Below are 22,014 nucleotides of genomic sequence, written 5' to 3'. Positions count from 1 at the left end.
TATTCTAAGATAAAAACATGCAACAAAGTAAGCACTTAAAAACAAACGATTGATCCAGCCCATGTTCACAGGTACTGCCATTGTTAAAGTTGTGAATGAGGTAAACACTGTGCTTTACAATGTCCACCAAAAAAATCTGCACCTAAATAATGTTACTTTGGTCAAATTAAAAAACAAGTACATCAAGAGTCATAAAAATGAAGGCCTAAAAGTGTAAAAAATGCATCACTCACAGATTTGATTTTCTGAAGGATCCAGAGGCCAGATTACATGGGCATCAAGCGGATTCAAGAAAACTGAGACCACGCGTCCACCGTCATGAGGCGTGCGCATTACTTCCTACTTCCTGTGATTGTTTTCACAATAAAAACTTTTTTTTTTTTCCACAAACAATAAAAATATTGATTTAAGGACAGCCAACGAAATATTTCCATCTAATAAACACACAAGTAATTGCCTGAATATTTTGAGATTAAAATTGGCATTACATTGATACAATGACCAAAACGATAAAAATGCTTTTGGCGAAACACAATTGACACATCATAATGGATACATCATATTTATTGGGTATTATATATATCACTAAAGCTACCTGTCACACTGTTAGTATCAATTTGGCTTTGTAAGTCAAATGATTCTCATCATTTTTACTGTTAAACCAGAAAACTGTGAAGTCTCACAAAAAAAAATGTATAACGTTTAAAAAAGAAGGAACGATAACTAAAAAGATGCTCATTTGTTGCATACTGTATTGCAGCATGAATAAGCCATCCATGGCAGAGGTTAATGTGTTGAGCTGGCCCAGCCACGATCACCAACGCTCTAAGTACGTCTGAGACATTTGGCTATGAGCCAAACAGAAACCCGGGAACACATGGTGCTTCTTCAGGGTGCACAGCTTCACAGACAGCAAAATGTGCACAAGTAATGATGTGTTTTATGGCTCGAAGCGTAAAAAAAAGTATTAAAAAAAACCCAGCAAGTACTGAGCGTCTATATATCTGGAGTCACTGCTTCAAGTACTCAGAAGTAGTTAAACAAATGTGTGCAGTTCTTATTTAATAGATTTTCATTAAACGTTTCACACGAAAAAGGAGCAAACTAAAGGTCAGACATAACAAAGATTATTAACTCTGTTAAGAATAATTGGTCACATTATATTTGACTTAGTGTCCAAACGGTACCTTCAATTAAATGGTTGGGTTATGGCTGCATGTGTCCTGCTTCCTCTCCTGCCTTTTTAATTCCCCAGCTATCGAATCAGTTGGACTTGAAAGAAACATCAAAGCAGATGGAGCTACAAGGTCATGCTAATGCTTTAAAGAAACTATTCCAAAGAACAGGGTTGATCCACACTGCAAAATGAGCTCTCAGCCACCAAGGTAGTCTGGTATAATCAAACAATTCATTAATTTAATTTGATTAAGGTTATTTGGTGCTGTGTTATCGGTGTGTTAAATGCTCTGAACCCTGCATAACATTATGTGAAAACCTGAGTAATTTGTGGATCGGAGGCTTGCAAGAAGCCGACAGTTGTTCCTAATTGACACAGTGGCTCCAGATCAAGGTGAACTACATAAAAGCAACCTCATGTAAAATGTGATTTTGTATCATTTAATTACAAAAAAATAGTTCTAATATTACGTGGATAAGGTAGTGATGCAACTTTTTGAAGGAATTTTGAAACCCATCAGTCTCCAACATCGACTTTTAATTAAAAAAAGAAAAAAAAGAAAAAAAAGAAATTCAATACATTTCTTCAGCGGCACATTTGAAATGTTATTCAAGGGCACCCCATAGCCCTAATTATTTTTTTTTTATCCTTAGTAGTTCTGCTCATTTTGGACCATTATCCTACTGAAAGGTCCACCGCTACTCAGCTTCGACTTTCGCACAGGTGGTCTCACATTACCATCAAGTATTCTTTTATATGAGGCAGGCTCCATTGTTGAATCAATGTTTGCTCGCTATATGTTCACCGAGGAAATGAGGCAGTGTGATATTATAACAAGCTCCATTGTTAGGACGACACCAATCATGTCGATATCAAAGAAAATGTTAAAATGTGCCTTACACAACCATTACCTGTTCAAAGTTAGTGTCATGATGTGTTTGAATCTGGGCTGGACCTTTTTCTGTGTGTTCTCAGTAAAACATTGCCATGGAGATGGATTATCTTGAATAATTCCATTATCGGTATGATATTGTCGAGTTGACTGTTTCTTTGGGTTTGCCCACCCCAGCACTCTGTACTTGATAAAGTGGTTTACATATTAAAGTTATTCCATTGCATATTTAGGGTCTGATTTACAACATAGAGCTGAGTAAATTGCATGATCACAAGCTAAAATATTTCATTTTCTATGGAACCCCCTTTAATGATCAACTGTCACCAACTTTTGTGACATGCTGGACATATTGGATCCAAAATTTTAGAATGCTGATGCCCAATTCAGATCCTCCCATCTTAATGTGGCAGGAGAAGCCAAACTCATCAGATTTGTTTTTACAAACCTTTTATTGTCTGATTTTGGTGAGCTTGCGTAAACTGGAGTTGCAGTTACATGTGTTTAGCTGACTGGAGTGGCATACAGTGTGGTTTTCTGCTGCTGTAACCCTTCAGTTTCAACGTTCCCATTTGGTGCACCCAGAGATGGTCATCAGCAGTTTTTCTTGAGTTGCTGTTGCCTTTCCATCATCTCCAACCAGTCTGGCATCAACAAGGCATGTTCACTCCGATAACTGCCACTCACTGGATATTTTCTCCTTTTTGGAACCATTTTCATTAAAGACCTTTGCGTGTGAAAATCCATGGAGCTGAGTCACCTGAATCACTTTTATTCCCATACCCATGCTCACTTTGAACTTCAGCAGGTTTTCTTGACCATGTCCACATGCTTAGAAATATTGAGATGCTGTCACGTGACTGACTGAATAATTGATTATTATTAACAAGTATTTGAACAGGTTTAGCCAATGCCGTGCCCACTGAGTGTACATTTGTTCATCGAGCATTTTTCCACTGTTAAACTACTCCCTTTGCCCTTCATACAAACGTCTTCCAAAAAGTTTCCTCTGACCTACTTCCTGTCTTATGAATGTTGACAGGGGCTGTACACAATCGAGACATAGTGACAGGACCTGTTTACTCGGCCCAAAATATCTGTTCAAATATCTTGCTGGAAGGGCCACTGAGAGACCTATAGAGGCTTTCTTTTGATTTAATGTGCTTGGAAATGCCTTTGCTTGTGCTTAAACATTAACATTCAGAATTCTGTAACCTAATATTAAATCTGATATTATATAGAACCCAAAACCTTAACAACACAATGGCCTTTTTTAAATTATTTATTATACTGTTCATCCTGTTATTCCTTTGTTTGCATGCCTTTTATCAAGATGTGCCAAAAGAGGCTGTAAAAGACTGTCGATTTTATTCTGTTATTTAATATGCCATGAAAGGACTAGTTATGAATTTTATGGATCTGCTTTACAGCCAGTCTTATATTGCTGAGTAGCTTTATATCTACTCAAATAGAGCATATTGGTGGAAATCATGTGCTTTGTTTTACCTTTCATTTTATGCTCAGCCTTTTTCTCATAGGCAGCCTGAGTGAAATGTGAAACATTGTCCTGTGTATTTTGGTGGAAATGAACAGCTTGCTGGTTGAAGAAATGAAATAACTCCTGATGCACAACAAAAGTTAAAACACATTCAGGGGGATGAAATCTTGCAATATGTACTTTTCAGAGTGTTTCTTTCCTGACTCTTCGACTGATGAGAATGAGGTGCAGCGAGCCACTCTTCTGCAATGTTCACTGGTGGACAGATGGATAGCACCTTGACAAACAAAGAAAATCAGACAGACTGTGTCGCTTCACACAGAAGTGGAAACAAAAAAATGTGGTGACAGGCTATCTCCATGCATACTGATGCCAGACAGCCGCACTGCCCAAGGTTTGATTGAATAGCCACACAATGGGAAAAGGCAGGCTACTTTTCATGTTCGTCCATCAATCAGTGCAGCAGACTGCGGCTTTCTCCGCTTTGTTTGAGTGTCAATTAGCTGGCATGGTTTAGGTTGCAAGATGAATTTGAGAGGGTTCTATTTTTCATAAGAAACAGGGCATTAATGTAAAGCTCTTGGACAAATCAACCTTTTCAACAACAGAGGGATAGATTTATTTTTTTAAAGAATGGAACATTCATTGTTGAATATTTCCCCCCCATTATTTTTAGTAATTAGCTATTGTGTAAATCAGGAGCAATTCTTTAGCCATACTAGGAATCTCATATATCACAGAGCCTTTATCTTTCCTCTTCAAATAGGTAATTCAGAGCATCTTCATTTGTTTTTGTGCAAGATGGATATACCCCATGAATAAAGCTTTGCCAAGAATCCTCATTCTTCCAGGATCCATCAAAATCAGACTACCATTGGTGTAAAATGTTGTCTCACTTGGAGATAAATCCAGACATATCCATAAAGCTTCCCTTGACTCAGAGATTAATAGGTCACTTGTGAAAAGCAAACAAGTAGTCATTTGCTTAAAATTTTCCAGAACATCCTTCTGCTTGTTTGAAACGCTCCAGTCCCACATTGCTGCCGGGTTTATTGCTGTGATTTTCAAACTGTGGGAGGATGAATACAGCCTCACAGCCTACAAGTCTCACACTGCACATGCTTCATCCCGTTCCAATTTGTATGTTTTGATTCAAAGATATCATTGTTTAATGGCTGTTACAATCCATAATCAATAAAAGGACAACTTTTTTTTTAGACAAAAAAAAGAAAAAGAGACAAATAAACTACTCAAGAAAAAATTAGATATGAAATAGTTGTATAAGCTTTGAATATAGTGACAACCTGCCTGATAAACTCATATTTACAAGGAATTCAATACTAAAAAATGGAATTTATATTTGTGATGATGAATTTACTGTGTATTTATTTCTTTGTATACTGTATTTTACCTTGAACTGCTGATTTAGGAACATAAGGGCTTACACTGTGACTTTAGTGAAAGATACAACACAAACTATTGATTTAAAGATTTTCAGTCAGTATTATTCACAGAGGTAACCGACAAATTGCCAGATTTGTTTTTCACATAACTTGAGCTATTTACAGTCTTTCACTTGATTTGCATGTCTCTGTTATGTGCGAGGAAGATTGTGATAACTCTAATACAGAAAGGTCTGTGATGATTTGGGACTAAGGAAACCTTCAGTCTTTGTATTGCTGACAGGCTAATTCTCAAAGCTAATTACAGCATAATGGAAAGAGAATGTTTTAACTTCAGATTAGCTGAAATAATGGTTTGATTATATAGTTCAGCATCAAATTACTCCTTTTCATTACATCATTTCCATACTTTAGGGCAAACCTAGTTCTTGTACTGGTAAGTGTTGTGTCGCAGGATGTGTTTATGTAAAACAGCTAATTTCAGGAAAATAATTTCAAAAATAACAGTGAACAGTTGATAATGCACACTAAAATAGAAGGAAAAAAATAAACAGACTGGATATTGCTGGCTGTTTTCTTGTTGTTCAGGGAGAAGATTAATAGTTAAAGTCTATTCCTGTAATATAGACTGAATAGAAATTAACTAATGTATTTCTTACTCGGGACATATGATGCAGCTACTTTTCAAGCCACTTACAGTTTACATACTTGAAAAAGCGACACATGCATCTCAGTCTCTGATCTTTTAATCAACATTAATAAAGTCATTGTACTTAATACCCTAACATTATACCCTGATATTCCCCTATGAATATCCATCCATCCATCCATTTTCTGCCGCTTATCCGGGGCTGGGTCGTGGAGGCACCAGTCCGAGCAGAGTTGCCCAGACTTCCCTCACCCCAGACACTTCCTCCAGCTCTTCCGGTGGCACCCCAAGGCGTTCCCAGGCCAGCAGAGAGACGTAGTCCTTCCAGCGTGTCCTGGGTCTGCTCCGAGACCTCCTACCGGAGGGACATGCCCGGAACACCTCCCTGGGGAGGCGTCCGGGGGGCATCCGAAACAGATGCCTGAGCCACCTCAGCTGGCTCCTCTCGATGTGGAGGAGCAGCGGCTCTACTCCGAGCTCCTCCGTGGTGACTGAGCTCCTCACCCAATCTCTAAGGGTACGCCCAGCCACCCTACGGAGGAAGCTCATTTCAGCCGCTTATATCCGGGATCTCGTTCTTTCGGTCATGACCCATAGTTCATGACCATAGGTGAGAGTAGGAACGAAGATCGAACGGTAAATCGAGAGCTTCACTTTTTGGCTCAGCAAGAATAATTGTAATAATTTAGGTATTAGCTTTTGTCAGGAACCGTGATGAACCCAAATGCAGACTCAGACCAGGTTATTGACAGTTTATTTAAAACAAGGCACACAAAACCAAAGGGGAGCTCCGGAGGCAAATGGTCAAAGTCCAGGTAAAACAAGCGAAAAGGCTAGGGTCACGAGATGAACTGCAATGAAGATTGAGCCCGGAGACAAAAGGAAGAGGGGCTTAAATACACAAGGGAAGGCCAGTCAACGCTAATAAGACATACAGAGGGAGCGAGAACAGGAAGATGAAGTGAACAAAGACACAGACAAGACAGATTTCAAAATAAAACAGAAAGAGACAAACAGGTAAGTGTAGTAGATGAAAACGACACAAGCGGAACCCTTCCAGTTTTCAACATGAAAAACTGGAAACATAATTTTTTTTAATCACATTTACGCAATTACTATTGTTCAAATCAAATCAAATCAATCTTTATTTATAAAGCGCTTTTCATACATTTTAATGTAGCACAAAGTACTTTACAGATTCTTAAAACAAATGTTGTATATGTTGATCATGTATTTCATATTAGCTACATTTGCGAGTGCTGCTCTTTTTTAAAATCTTAAATATTTAATTTGAATAGGCTGTACCATGATTAACTAGTGTGATCATATGTAATCAAGCAATGGTCAAAAACAATTAAGATAATGCTATTTTCATAAGTCAATGACACAATGATGGACATTATCTTCCTCTAATAATTTCCAATCTTCCATTTACCCAAGCCTGGCACTGACCTGAAGCCTTTCCAGCCAGCTCTGAGCGATTGGGTCAATGCACCCTGAACACGTCTCCTGTCCACTACAGAGCTGACACACAGAGACAAACGTCACATAATCTGTTACTGGCATTTCCCAATCACTGATTCACAGACGTGCGAGGAAGCCTCAGGTTACCTTAACAAAACCCACACAACGACATGTAGAACATTCAACATATTTGTCATGGTTGAGCAATGAATCTGTTTTTGTTTGTTTTTTAATCACAGTGAGGCAAATGTGATAATAACTACAACAGTTTTAATATTGAGATGAAGTCAGAATAGCTCCATTGAGCTCAGGTGATGACTGAGGATGTCACATCCAGATTGCACCACCCACTCATTATTAGCATATGACTCATTTAGTTGCTTCTAATTATTCTCTCATCTAAATGTTACACATTTCCAATTCTCAAAGAATATCCACCAACCAAAAAGGAAAATGTCCTTACATGCTTTCCTGAATGTGTCTATTTTTAGAAGTATGCCGCTCACTTACAGATTGTTTGTTTTAGTCCCACTTTATTTACATTGTTTTTATACAGGGATGTGGAGCAACCCAGGATTTATTTTAATTGCATAGATTATTGTCTTTTGGGAAAATGTGAGGCAAGTTTGTTGGGTTTTTTTTTTGTAAATGCAATAAGCCAGAAACATCTGTAGGCTTAGAGCCACAGCATGTTTCTCAGACTATCTGAACCAGATCCATAATTCCTGTACTATTTGCAAACAAGGCAACTTGCCTGAGGTTTCCATGGACTTTTGCTTATGGAGCATAAATCATGGATTATGAGCAGGGATCATGATCTTTGAAAGGCACCTGTCCTCTCCTGATGTCCTGTCACCTGAGCAGCCTGTTGCAACATGACATTTCCCACCCTTTACCATCTCGTCTTTAATAATTTGGCAGTTTTGAAGTACCACAGGCTGTTTCTTGGTTTAGTAAATGTTTGAAGCCTTTGAGAGCCACTGAGCTGTTCCAGAATCAAGGAGCATCCTCATGTTAGCAGAGACTTTGAGGGCGAGGGCGCCTTTTTCTTTCGCAGTTCAGCTGCTGTCTCAGTAGACATTGGTGTGTGCAGAATGATTGACTCTGTCTCCTTGAAACACCCTTTTTTTTTTTTTTAACAAGTACTGAACTTTGTTCAAGCTCTTTCATAAGCCTCTAGTAAAGAGATTTATACTTCACAAAAAGAGAAGTTAACTCAAATACATTTTAAATGGTCAGGATACATGATACTTTACAAAGTTATATTCTACATGGTTTGGATGCATTCATATTTTGGAACCGCTTTAGAACTAAAGCACCAATCCACCGGTCTGTTCCTGCCTGTCAGCCAAAATATTGCCCCCCTGAACACTGATGAAAAGCCACGTTATTGACATGTTGTATTTTGCTCCTTATTTAGTTAAAATATTGCCAGATTTTTTTTCTTTGCTTATAATTACCTTGACTTTTTCACTGGGAAGTCTGTCAAAGTGTTTAAATGCTCTGAAGTTGTCGCTACTGGTTTTCAGGGCGCGTTAATGATCCAGGCATTTTAATTCCAATAATATTAAGCTAACAATAATGCAAATGCTCAATTATAATGCTTGTCTGGTGTGCAAAATAGAAGTCCACTGGTCCCGATTATGGAGAAAATCCATTGCTTTTATGTCAGTGTTTTGGGAGATACAGTACCATGAGTATTACGCGTGGCTTTAAGAGCAGTTTTTAAGGGGTTATGCATTCCCCTATTGGACGATCCTTCTTGTTGTTTCAAACTTTTGCTGTCAAATGTTACTTTCATCTCAACCCCTGATCAACGCACAGTCCTTCTGCCCACATATCTGGAGCTATTCAGCTCTGCTCTGCTCTGCTCATTGCAAATTTAACATATCCTGACATTCTGCCTTCCAGAGCGCCTCGTATGTACAATCCGCCTCTTCTCTTTGCTTCAGAGTGCCATCCATTCCCTCTTATAGTCATACACCACTAGTGCATCCAGACTCCAGGGTGTCCCTCATCATTCTTCTGGGGTCATTTCTATGTTGTGCCATGGCCACTAGAACGTGGTCACCAAACTGAAATGTTATTCTTTTTCTCATTTCTATCCATGTGAAACAGTTGCTTAGGAATGCATGGCCGGGTAGTGGCGCCATTGCAGGTGTTAGAATATGTACGTGTAAAATTGTGTGACCATGAATTCTTTCAATTAATCAGTAATATTAATCATCAGCCATGGAGGAGTTAAAACACACCAGTGAATAAGAAATGTAATTTTTTTTGTTTTCAATGTTACATATAAGGGAACATCGAAATTACGAGCCACGCTACAGCTTCCTCTGAAGATTTGCATTCCATTTTGACTACACAGCGTTTGAGATGCTTTTCAGTCAGCACGACTCTTAGTTAAATCTTTATACAAAGCAGATTGAAAGCAGACTGCTCATCATTTGTAATTTAGGATCAGTTTGTTTCCAGTCAGTGTCTCTTTGGAGTTTAAAAGTTTTTTGGCAGGTCTCCTTTAAGTTATTATTCAATTGTTTTTTCACAGTATGGTAAAAAAAAGAAAATGGATATTTCTGTTTGTGTTTTTGCTGCAGGGCCAATGGACACCTGCCCAAAACAAACCAATGAAAACATCATCCTATTAAAATAGCCTTGTATGCTCCCATCAGTAGGATTTTCGTGTATCCTGGGTTACATGTGCACATATGTTGATATGAATTACAAAACATTGCTTTTTTTTTCTTTTAGCAACACTTGTTCTCATAATGGAAATGCCCATTAAATAATCAATTTTATTGTTTAATCACTAATCACATACATTCAAATATGTCTTTTGAAAGATAAACATTTTGTATTCTGTACTGCACCGCATTGAATGGGTATAAAAATTCCAGTTTTCAAGAGTGACCGCACATTATGACTTGTTCATCATTCACTGCTTCTGGCCAGTGGATTACTGTGTGTGTGTGTGTGTGTGTGTGTGTGTGTGTGTGTGTGTGTGTGTGTGTGTGTGTGTGTGTGTGCGTGCGTGCGTGCGTGCGTGCGTGCGTGCGTGCGTGCGTGCGTGCGTGTGTGCATGTTTGTGTTGCCCGGACAGCTTGTGGGCATGTGGTGGTGCCAACTGATGGGCAAATGCCTGATGTAAGATGAGAAGGTGGCAGAATAACAACCAGAGGCATTCTTATTTCCCTCTTGTTTTTCTTACTCTGTATTGCTACACTAAATTGGCCTGTGTTCGCGCTCCATGGCCTTAAGTGCAGCTGCAACCAACTAGGACCAATCTATGTTTTGACAGACCTCAGGCATTGAGCCACTGCATGGCAAAACACTGGCTGGGAAATTAATGAATGTTGTGATTATATTTGTTTTGCATGTTTGCGTTTTGTGTAAATAAATAACGATCATCATATAAATTTTTTAAATAGATGTGACTCTGTCGTCCTTTGTTATAATTGTAATAACGTTGTTTAAATGTGTCACTGTGCTTGTGTGTTTATTCTGATAATCTTGATAAGGTGATCACTTAATAAGGTGACACGAAATCATTTACCCCATATTGAGCCGGCTGGGGTAAAACAATTCAGCTGATTTTGGCTTGATAAATATGAAAGTCACTTGGAGTCCAATTGGAGTCGTTTAAACGTCTGCTGTTTTCCGTTGTTAGGCTCTCATTAAGATATGTGCAAATCGAAAGGTTGAACCTTTGAAAAGTTGGTAGATAGACATAGAACTCTTATAAAGTGGCTTTAAAAAACCTTAATCACACACATATGTCCTTTGTAGATTAGACAAAAAATAGTACATGTAGTTTAAGACTCACTGAAGACAGCCTTTACGTTATTGAGTAATGGTGTCCCACAATACAACAAGACAAAAAAGTGTGCAACAAATATGATTTTGAAGGTGCATTGGGTCAGTTTGTGTATGTATACTGTTTACTGTGCCGATGTTCAACATATTTTCAACACGTTTTCTCAATTCACTCAATTCAGTGTAGGGAGCAAGAACTTGTAATGCTTATGTGAAAAAATGGTTCTACACTGGGTTTGTCCTATTAGAAGAAATATGAAGAAATGCTTCATACAATTTCAATTGTTAGAAGAAATTTGTTCCCAATATTGTTATTCCTCCTTCAATTTTGGGGGATTTTTTAAAATGTTTGTTCCGTATAGTTGTCTTCTTAGCTTTAATCCTCTGTACTTTGATATGCCTTTTCCCCCATCCTCCTGTCCTGTGTTCTGCATTCTTGTTCTGTTTTTTCTTGATATCAGTGTATTAATCCTCCTGTGAAACATTCTGAATTAGTCCAACCTGCATGAAAAGTGCTGAATGAATCATCAATACTGACCTCTTATAGAAACAAATTGAAATTTTGTCAGACTGACCTGTTTTTCAATCCAAAACATATGAAGTAACACCTTCCATCTATTGAAGTGAAAAAAATATGCCAGAATCAAAGTTTAGTGGCTGGAAATCAACGCAAAAAGACATCCATCTCAGGGGACATTTTGTACCTGTGAACTTTCCTTGGTCCAATGTGAAACCCTTAATTAAACCAGTGTTTTTATACCTGAGCATGCAAAGAACATTATGTATTATGCCGAGTTATAACCAGATAGAATATTTATATTTTTTCCAAACCCAGACAAACTGTTAGGATATGACTCGTATGGCCAGTAGGCTGCAGTGTTTATGTACACTCACTCAACAGCCTTAGGGATACCCTGGTCTGGGAGGATCCCTCTTCGAGCTTCTAAAAGGATACATAACAGACCTAACATACATAACAAGCAAGGTCCTGATATTATTTCTCAGCAACTTGGCTCTACATTTAGAAGATAGCATCACCCATTTGCAGCAGATTTGTTGCCTGCACATCCTTGATTAGAATCTTGCGTTCCACTTCATCCCATAGGCGCTATGCTGGATTGAGATGTGGTACCTATGGAGGTCAAATCATTGTCATGGTTAGGATAAGCCTATTTGAAATCATTTAGGTTTTGTGATATGATATGTTACAATTCTGCAAGTAGCCATTGAAAGATGGTACCCTATGGTCACACGGGCAGTGGTATTTATCAACACTAAAGCTGTGGTTCTACCACATTTTCTGTGCCGGGAAATCGCGGGTGGGACAGTTTTTCACGTGATCAAAATAAAAAAGTTGTGGATGGTACTGCAAGACACCCCGACCACTGGCTCCAATTTTCCACCACCCCTCCATTGAGGTACCTCGCACTGAGGAATGGGTCTGTGAGGATGAGCTATAATGTAGCCGTCTGCTGATTGGTAGTGATGATCGCCACTCTGGACTTGCCTGCAATATTTAACTATTTCATCTGCTGGGACCCCTCCGTTGTTGTTTACATACACCACTTTGTGGTGTATGAAAGAGGTGAACCTTCAAAGAGGTGCAGACACTCCTCTCAGTAAAAGGAAGAATAGATTCAATAGGAACTGGATGCTACTGTTCATAATAAGAAAGTTTGCGCCGTGTCACAGAGAACGACTGGGACGGTTGGGTAAAGCCGTTCTTCGCTCGATGGGTCCTTGCGTCGGTCACAAACCGCCTATATTTGAACTATTTTCTGAGGTGGGACTGTGCCACAGAGTATGGCCTGGGTGCACTTTGTCATACTGTACCCTCCAGCTCCGGCATGCACTACACGGTGGAACCACAGCTTAAATTTGCAGAAAAGGGGGGTAGGAATCTATCCCACCTACATTTGCACCATGACCAGCAGCTTGACCCATGAATATGTATGCTTTCATAGTATGACCTCCAAATTCTAAACATACCTTTCAATTGTAGCATCAGAAACCAGTTTATGAAGTTGTTTGTTTTATGTTAATTCCTATATTCCTTAAACATTTTTGTAAGACTCTGTAAATTCCTTCAGTTACTATTTGGTTACTGGACTATCATTTTGCTGAACCAGCTTATTTGCATCAACATTTTTCAAATTGTACATTGAGAGGTGGTATTTTGCATCTTCAACAATTTACTTTTGTGTTGCCTTTGTCGGCCCCAACCAGAAATTCAACCCCCGTCATCCACGATGGAGCTTCACCCAAAGTTTGCTTTGTCTTTGTCAGACCCTGCATGCAATTTAATATGTTTGATGGAAGATCTCAGTAAATCAGGGCCTTATTGTTTGTTTCTCAGTTCACTTACTCAGTTTGGACTTCAGAATGTTGTCTTCACCTTGTCTCCTGTTGAAATGCTTTACATTGCACTCTTGTGGTAGGGTGATTAGCCATCTGCGTTAACAAGGGGCTGAAGAGGCTTACCTAATGGCATGGGAGCGCGAGTGTGAGCAGCTTAAGTGAGCCAACCAGTTGGGCCCCACCACCCTCATTTAGAGGACCGATAAGAACTGACACCCCCGATTTGTGGCAGGTGTGTCTATACCGAAAACATGATTTTATTAGTTGTTGTCGCTTTGCTGCAAAGTGACTGTTGGTTCACTTACATCAGATTTTGACACGGTTGCGGTGTTACATTGTTCCCTTGAGAATAAATAAAGAAGCTATTAGGAACAGTGTTAAACTGAATATATAAATGATTAAAATAGGGAGAGGGCTTAGCTCCATTAACTTGCAAGACGTTCACAACTGCTGCTTCATTATGACTCCTGCATGCATGGCCAGCCACTCTATAGTGCTAAAAACTTTCGAAGAAAGATGGACAATGCAGATAGTCCAAGATTTTTTATTTTCTTTGCTAGCTTTTTTGTGTTTAGACTTTGTTTTTCTCCAGAGAGAGAGAGAGAGAGAGAGAGAGAGAGAGAGAGAGAGAGAGAGAGAGAGAGAGAGCGAGAGAGAGAGAGCGAGAGAGAGAGAGAGAGAGAGAGAGAGAGAGAGAGAGAGAGTCTGGCCATAATTGCCTGAAGTCTCAAAGATATTGGTTGATGACTCTTCTATTTACTCGTGAAATGGTTGAGTACATAAAACATTTTGCTTCTAATTTGGCCTTATACCATTGATAGTGGTGATATTAAGCACAGAGAGATAATAAAACATACTGACGGAATACAGAATAATAGTCAAAGCTTTCAAGCACCCTGAGAAAGCCGGCTGATGAATTTTTAAATGTTAATCTTTGAAGAAGCAGCAGGAGTGCACTCGTCAGTAAAATGAGGGGCTGCCAGGAATCTGCAGCAGGATAATTAATTGTTGAGACTTTACGGTGGGGATGCATCTACTGAGACCCATTGCAGATATTATACAGCTGTTAACTTTTGAGCCGATTCAATGTTGTTGATTTTTCACCCCCCCCTTCTTTCCACCCAGCCCTCTGTGTATAGCTGCTGTGTGTGTGTGTGTATGTGTGTGTGTGTGTGTGTGTGTGTGTGTGTGTGTGTGTGTGTGTGTGTGTGTGTGTGTGTGTGTGTGTGTACACATGTGCACATTTGCACACATATGATTAAGCACCCCCTGATGCCTTTGTGAATTGAAGCCAGATGTTGCTGCGGGAATTTGCAACCGTATTGACAAAGAGCAATGTGGAACACTATAGACTTTAGTTAGTTGTTAATATTTATGAAATGCAGGCAACTTCATGCATTTTTGCATTTAACCGAAAGTCAAAAGAGAGGAACAACGCTTCAACACTTGTGTTTTCTTCCTTACTCTCTGGAGTCTTCATGACCTTTAGCAATTTCCGGACCTGACCATTGTGACATATTTCGAGTACTCTTCTGGAGTATTATACAAAATTATTCCCAGCACTTCTATGGCAAATATTTTTACTCTTGTGTTAAACACATTTGATATTAATTCACTATTTATTAGAGATTTAGCATTTCAGCTGGATTAAACCATTGCAGCAAACCTAACTTGCACTGATAAAAATATTTTCTTTAATGCTTTGGAATGTAATTAATTTCTGTGATGTCTTGATTTTCAGAATTCTCTCATCTAATGGTGAACAAGTGAGAAATGACCTTTCAAACATGTGCTGCAATCTTCCTGTAATACTATCACACTGAGTGTTTGGTTGCACAGTACAAAATCTTTCCATTTTTATTTTAGTAATTAACCCCAGTTGAGGCCTAGAGCTGCCCAAGTTAATGAAGTTGAGATTTCTGTGCAGGATTAATTAGAGCTCAAATAGGAAAAAGGGGGGGAGGGGGGGAATGCTAAATAAACAATGTAATAAATGACGCAGTGCATGGTCTTTAATGCACAATTAAATTGGTATTGTCTTGGGATCGGGCAAAGCACACACAAGTTACTCTCCTAAGCTTGCTTCATATATCATCCCTTCACTGTTAATGGTTAAAGCCAACCCAAGCAAGCCCCATGGTGATGTTTAAAATACTGTGTATAAGCGCTCAGACAGGTTTTGTGATGTCTCATTACGAGCTACCCAAATAAACCACAACACGTATTCAGACTCTCCCTTCGGTTAAAAAAAAAAGAAAAGCTAACAGTGAGGTCCAATGTCAAAACAGACAGTGAAACCTTTGCAATACGGTGTGCGATGGTATTATTATATCACTGGTTTCAAGATCTTTACGTGGAGTTTGCAGGTTCTACCAGTACATGTATGTTTCCTCCAAGCAAAACCTTCAAGTTATATGAGCTGTTTTTTTGGGGGGGGGGTTTCCATTGTTGTAGATGCAAATGTGTGTGTAATTGTCTGCTTCTGTGTTTTCCCTGTGATAGACTGATAGCATGTCATGGTCAGTTATACATTTTTCATAAATAAGCAATGCACAACCGACCTTTGACGCTCATGTCGATCAGCATTGCAGAATGTAAAGCAGTGACTATTCAGCTCATGTTAAGTTGTTTTTTTTTCTTGTCTTTTTTTTGTTGTTGTTGTTGAAGGAATAGTACAATTGTTTGGGAAAACATGTTCAAACAAAAAGCTGGTTTGACAAAAGCCACAACAAAAACATAGATGCTGTGGAGGTCAACATATTCAGTCTGTATTGAGCTGCTTTCCACATCTCCCTCCCATTGAGCTTACTTCAGACATGATAAAGTCAATACTGCATTTGGAGGACAAGGTGATATGACTGTAATACATAAACAGGAATAGACAAGCGCACCTGCCCTCCTGGATTTCTTGTATCACAACCTCATCCGCCTGTTTGTTTAATACGACAGCGATTTGATTTCATACAACACTTTTGTCCACTTTGAATTTAATTACCCAGATTTTTTGGCACAAAATCATTACCATTCTTTGTGTCTGGCTCCATTTCCATCCTGAAGGCAACACCTTTGTCAAAAACAACCTCTTCAGTTTTTATCACGGTGAATTCTGTCACAATATTTACAGTTTTCACTGAAATACCTGATGTATTGATTTATCTGTCACTGCCTCACCTTGAATAAAGTAAACAAGACTATAACTTCAGCATGCCATTATTAGGGAATTGGCAAATATACTAATGTGCATATGACAGAATAAAATTCACATCCTTTCTGTGATGACAAGCTTCTCAAGAAAATTGCGAGTGTCAGCCAAGGATCAGTATCTTTGATGTAACTCATTGACTTGGCATCATGTCTTTTTGGCTAACTGTCTGTCTCCCTTCAAGGGAATTATAGTTTGTAGCTGACAGGTATGGAAAAGACTATAAAACATGTATGTATGTATGTGTATATTTTAGATTTTCTTTTGTATCAGCTTTTCGGATGATGGTCTAGTAACTGGTAGGAATGGTTCTTTAATATTGATTACAATTCATTTCAAGCTATGGTGAAAACATTGATTCAAAGATCTGAAACATCACCGCGTCATATTATGCTCGGTGACAGTTGAACTGTTAAGGAAAGAGTAAGACTTTAAAATGTGTAAAAGTCAGCGAAACACTTAAAGTCTGGCAGCCTGTGTGAGTTGAGGCACAGCAGACGGCCAAGACCATGCTGGGTAACATGCTCATTTGTCCATATTTTTTCTTCATCTCCCATGGGACCTTTCCTCCTTCTGTTGCCTTATTCCTATATTTCTGAGGGGGTTGTTTCACAAGAGATCTCTATCAGAGGAAAATCTGTGTTCAACAGTTCACTTGGCAGCACTTCACTCAGCAATAAGGAGATGGAAAACCTCTGAAGCTAAGATGAATGAATCCTGCTTATACTGTGATGTCCACTCTCTTGTTCATTACCTTTAACCTGCCTGTCTTTCAGTCCAAGTTTACTGCAACCCAGCATCGATATGACACTGTGATAGGTTGATGCGCACCAGCACAAATGAGCGCAGCTTCTGGATATTAGCTACAAATGTATATATGTCACACGGTGCTCGCTACAAACAGTTAACATTTCCGGTGTTATTTCCAAGTGCTAATTAATTCACATCATCTCACGTCTTAGAAATAGGATGGGTTTGCAAATGTTTCCCATTTTTTCTTTGCCTGCACATTTCTATATAGATAGATTTCTTACTGATGATGACTATGACAAAGATGCTGGGCAATAGTACACAGGAAGATCATTAGTGGGATGTGGCAACACCCCATCGCTTAAATGAACAAAACGTAAATGTAACTGAAATGTCTGCAGAACGCACACACTAGTTTACTAACACACAGACAAGATTATCATGTGTCCAACAACTCCTATTTATATTTATAACATGAAATAAAGTGTGTGACCTGGCAAAGTGTCAGTCATTGTACATATACATCAGAAATTGAACTGGTTCAGTTGAACCTGTTATGCAGAGAATAAATTATTGCAGTGCAGATTTAGGCGATAGATACAGGCTGTTGCTTTGATCAAAGCTGCCCTGAAGCTTTTCCATTGCGTCTTCAGAGTTTCACTGCACAGCAAGTCAATGTGAGCTTCCTGTTAGATCACTGTGTTATGGACTTCCTCCAGTTATAAGATATGCGTTATTCATCAGAAGACCTGTCCTCTAGCTAGTGAATGCAGGATATTGGAGCTAAGGCCATGAACCAATCAATGTAACCTGCTGGCAAACACAAGAACTGGAGGTTGTAACTTTAGATGTCTGTGTATGTGAGTAGAAATTCCATATGAGCCAATATGTAAATGAAGGACACAGTACCATAAATAACTATACAAAAAGATCATTCTATGGGATAATATATCACTAATGTTAAGACATCTGGAAATCTAAATACCTATTCATTGCAGAACACCATCATCTTTTTTTGCTGTGTTAAAATGACCTAAAGCAGAAAGTCAAAGCAAAAACCGCTTTGCATACATTAAAAAAAATTTATGCAAATTATTTTCAAAATCATGTAATTATGTGTGATTGTGAAGCTTGTGATTTTAATGACTTGGAAGAATACATTCAACTGAGAATGAGTTTAACAGGGAAGACTGAGGTCTATATTTTACAGTATGTAAGTTGTCCATAATATTATAGAAGGGGAACAGATCAAAGAGCAGAGATGGCATTTATCCACTTTATCCTAGCCTAATGCCAGTTTTCATGTATGCTCTTGAAGTCCCTCATTAAACCAAAGCAAGGTGGCAAAGAAATCGACTTTGTTCACTTTTCCATCCATTAAGTCCACATTCCATCATTTTTTTTCCTTCTGCCCATTTACCCAATCAGCCATGCAAGCTTAAAGCAAAATGTCTTTATCTGTTTAAGTAAAACTCAAAGCACTCATTAGAAGACATTAGACGTCTTCTCTTCTATGTGAACATTTTGTTTTTCACTAAAACAATGGCAACATGCTTCATTCACTAATTTTGAAAACACAATTGGAGAGGTTTGATTTTTGGTCGCTCACACAGACACAGGGATACAAATCGGTTTTATTGAAGAAGATAGCCTATTATTGGAAAGCACAGTTACATGACTGTGTGTGTTCAAATCCAGGAAGCTACAAGACTTTCCTCGGTATCAAATACAGGGTACACCCTGGACAGGTTCTCAGTCCATCACAGAACAAACAAAGAGACAGGAGGTGACACACACACATTTACAATTATGGGAAATTTAGGGTCATCAATTAAACTCAAACACATGTTTTCAGAGTATGGAAGGATGCTACAGTCGTGAACTCCATACAAAAAAGCCTGCTTCACCCATGGCCTTCTTAGTATGAGGCGAGAGTACACTGGTATGTGGCCCTCTGTCCTCACAGTCTCATCAGACAACAGACCACAACTGGCATTATTTACAGAGAATGACTGTGTCATACCGCACCTCTGCTTATATGAGTAGCATTGTCATCTTATTTTCTGGCCCTACTAGTGAAGTCATTGAAGAGATATTTTGGGAAAAGAGTCCCACCAGCTTGATCTGCAAGTCACCGCACCACTTTGGCCTCACGAAAGATCTATTGGCAAGCACCAGTCTTTGGTCTTGTACAGTAACAAAAAGCTATTTCAATGAAATGTACTTCAAGTTTGATCCATATTTGTTTTTATGAAATCCAGGAAAAAAAAAGTTTAAAAAAATAAACATTAGTTATATCTTCCTGTTGCACCTTTTGTTATATAAATACATATCTGTCCTTGAAATTCAGCAGGGAATGATGAGGAATCCTTAAATGAGAGCCAGCGTGTGTGTGTGTGTGTGTGTGTGCGTGTGTGCGTGCGTGTGCGTGCGTGTGTGTGTGCGTGCATGTACATGTGTGTGCGTATATCAAGCCTTTTAAAGTGTTTATTCATACTGGACAGAATGTAGGAACATTAATTTTAAAATACCCCACAGTCTGATGAGCATTCTGGATAGGAACAGTTTATGGACACAAGTGTGCTGTTCCCTGAGCGTGTTTATAGAGCAAATATAGAAGTCTGCACAGCATCTACTGCCCTCTACATTGTATGCTTGCCTTTTTTCCCCCTGTGAGATTAAATGGTCTGCCATATTTTTAGAATTTGGATTTTTGATATGCAGTATCATGGTGTACAATCATGTTTGAAATAGATACCAAATATTACAGGCAGTGCTCTATTTACTCTTTGTTCCATAAAGTGAAGGAGTTTATAAATCCCAGCAGTGAAAACATGGTTCCATCTTAAATCATTCACTACCTAGGGAATTGTTGACACCACGCAGTGCCCTTGTCCAAAGCCATATGTAGGTAAAATGCAGTGGGCCCAGAGCATATCAGCATCATTAGCAAGAGTCACTTCACCCCCACTCCTCTTAACCATATGCTGGACACTGGGTCATAGAATTAAAATTCTTGGACGTACATGAGATAACCCCCACACTACAGATGGAAACCAAGTTGAGCTTCAGGCAGAAGTCAAATGCATTTTTTGATCCTGGCACCACGTATCCAAAAGGACTTGATATGCTTTGTTCTGTAGTGGTTTGTTATTCTGATGATGGTTGCCTCTGGTGGATTTAGCAGCTTGCAGTAATCTTTAGTACAATTGCTCTTGTCTTCTTCACTTTTTATGACAACAACAGCAAAAACAATTGATATTATTATTACTAGTAGTAGTAATAATAGTAGTAGTAGTAATAATAATAGTAGTAGTAGTAGTAGAAGTATTATAAATAGCACAAGTTGTAATAGTAGTCCAAATATGCCACTATGTTGTTTGTACTAAATTGTTGCAAAGACACTTGTGCATTTAGGGTAGCAAGTGGTTTCACCTCATTGTTAATGATATGCAGAGAAAATGTTGCGGGTGTCTATGAATGATAATGTGAAAATTAATCACGCACTACAGATGACTTTAGACGACATTGACACTGTCAAGTGAGAAGAGCAAGCTGACAAACCCCATTCACACTTCTCAAAAGTACACAGCATGGACAGCATCTGTATGCAGCTAATGCTATTTATCGCAGTTTGGTGCAGCCCGCCATTAAATGGATGGTAGCAGTTTTAATTCATGTAGTTCGTTGATGATGCACGATTGAAAGTTGTGTCACCAAATACATCATAATTTCTATTCATGCAACAAATGGATTTATTGATCTGAATTTTCCAAAATATGTAGATTTGCAACGACTTAACTCACCTTAACGTTTGGATTTGTTTCATGACGTTGGTCATTAACACACATTGGGCCTGCTTTAGTAACCTCTTGCATCAAGCGTTCAAAATTGCATGCTCATGGAATTTGTTTTTCACTTTACAGGCATTCTGTCTGTGATTTACTACAAGTGCCACAAGTGGCATCACATTTAGACTGTTGTATTTAAACAATAGTTTTGCCTGCATTAAACTCTGTTTACAGTGAATGATCCAATAAAGATGGTATCACTTCCATGTTTGTTTGCTTGCTTCACTGTGAAGTGGCTGGATGGAGCACTGAGGCCCCAGAATCACAACAATATTGTACTGTGGAGTAGGTGGAAAATGGTATCTAACATAGTAACGCATGGCAAGAAAAAAGCAAAAAAAGAAATGCAATATGAGAGATAATTTGTTACATAGTTTCAGGTCGAGATCTAAAAATATGTTATCATAAAACCCACAAATGAAAGTCATGGTGCCAGGTGAATGAAGGCAAAGCAGATGAACAGTATGTATTTTAGCCCTGTTTACATGGCATTTCATGGAAACTCGTTGTTTTTGCATTCTGAATTTTTCAGAGGTGTTTCACCTATACATGCAACATTTTGAAACCTATGTCCGTTTACATGAAAACTGCAGAATTACTGAAAACTAAGTAGTTAGCATGCCAGGCCACACGTTGGTGCTGATGGTTGTTTTTGTAATGAAACCACACCTACATGCACACAAAACAATACGCTATAAACATTAACAAATGTTTTTCAAAAAAGTTGTGTTTTTCTTTGTTTGTACGTAAAGGGAGTCAAACCAGTGCATTTTTGAAAAATTCCCCTTTGGGAGTCGTTTTGTTGCATTTTCAGAAGCTCTGACCACCTTTCGTGTAAACGGATACATAATTATGCAACAAAAGATTTGTGGGACCTTATTTCACTTCTGTCAGACAGGATCCTCAGTTTGACCCATTAGTAGAAAAAATGTCTGTGTGTGCACTCAATGTCAACAT

Source organism: Blennius ocellaris (assembly GCF_963422515.1).
Source record: "Blennius ocellaris genome assembly, chromosome: 1".
Lineage (NCBI taxonomy): Eukaryota > Metazoa > Chordata > Actinopteri > Blenniiformes > Blenniidae > Blennius > Blennius ocellaris.
The sequence above is the reverse complement of the archived record's forward strand: the minus strand, read 5'-3'. Positions refer to the sequence as shown.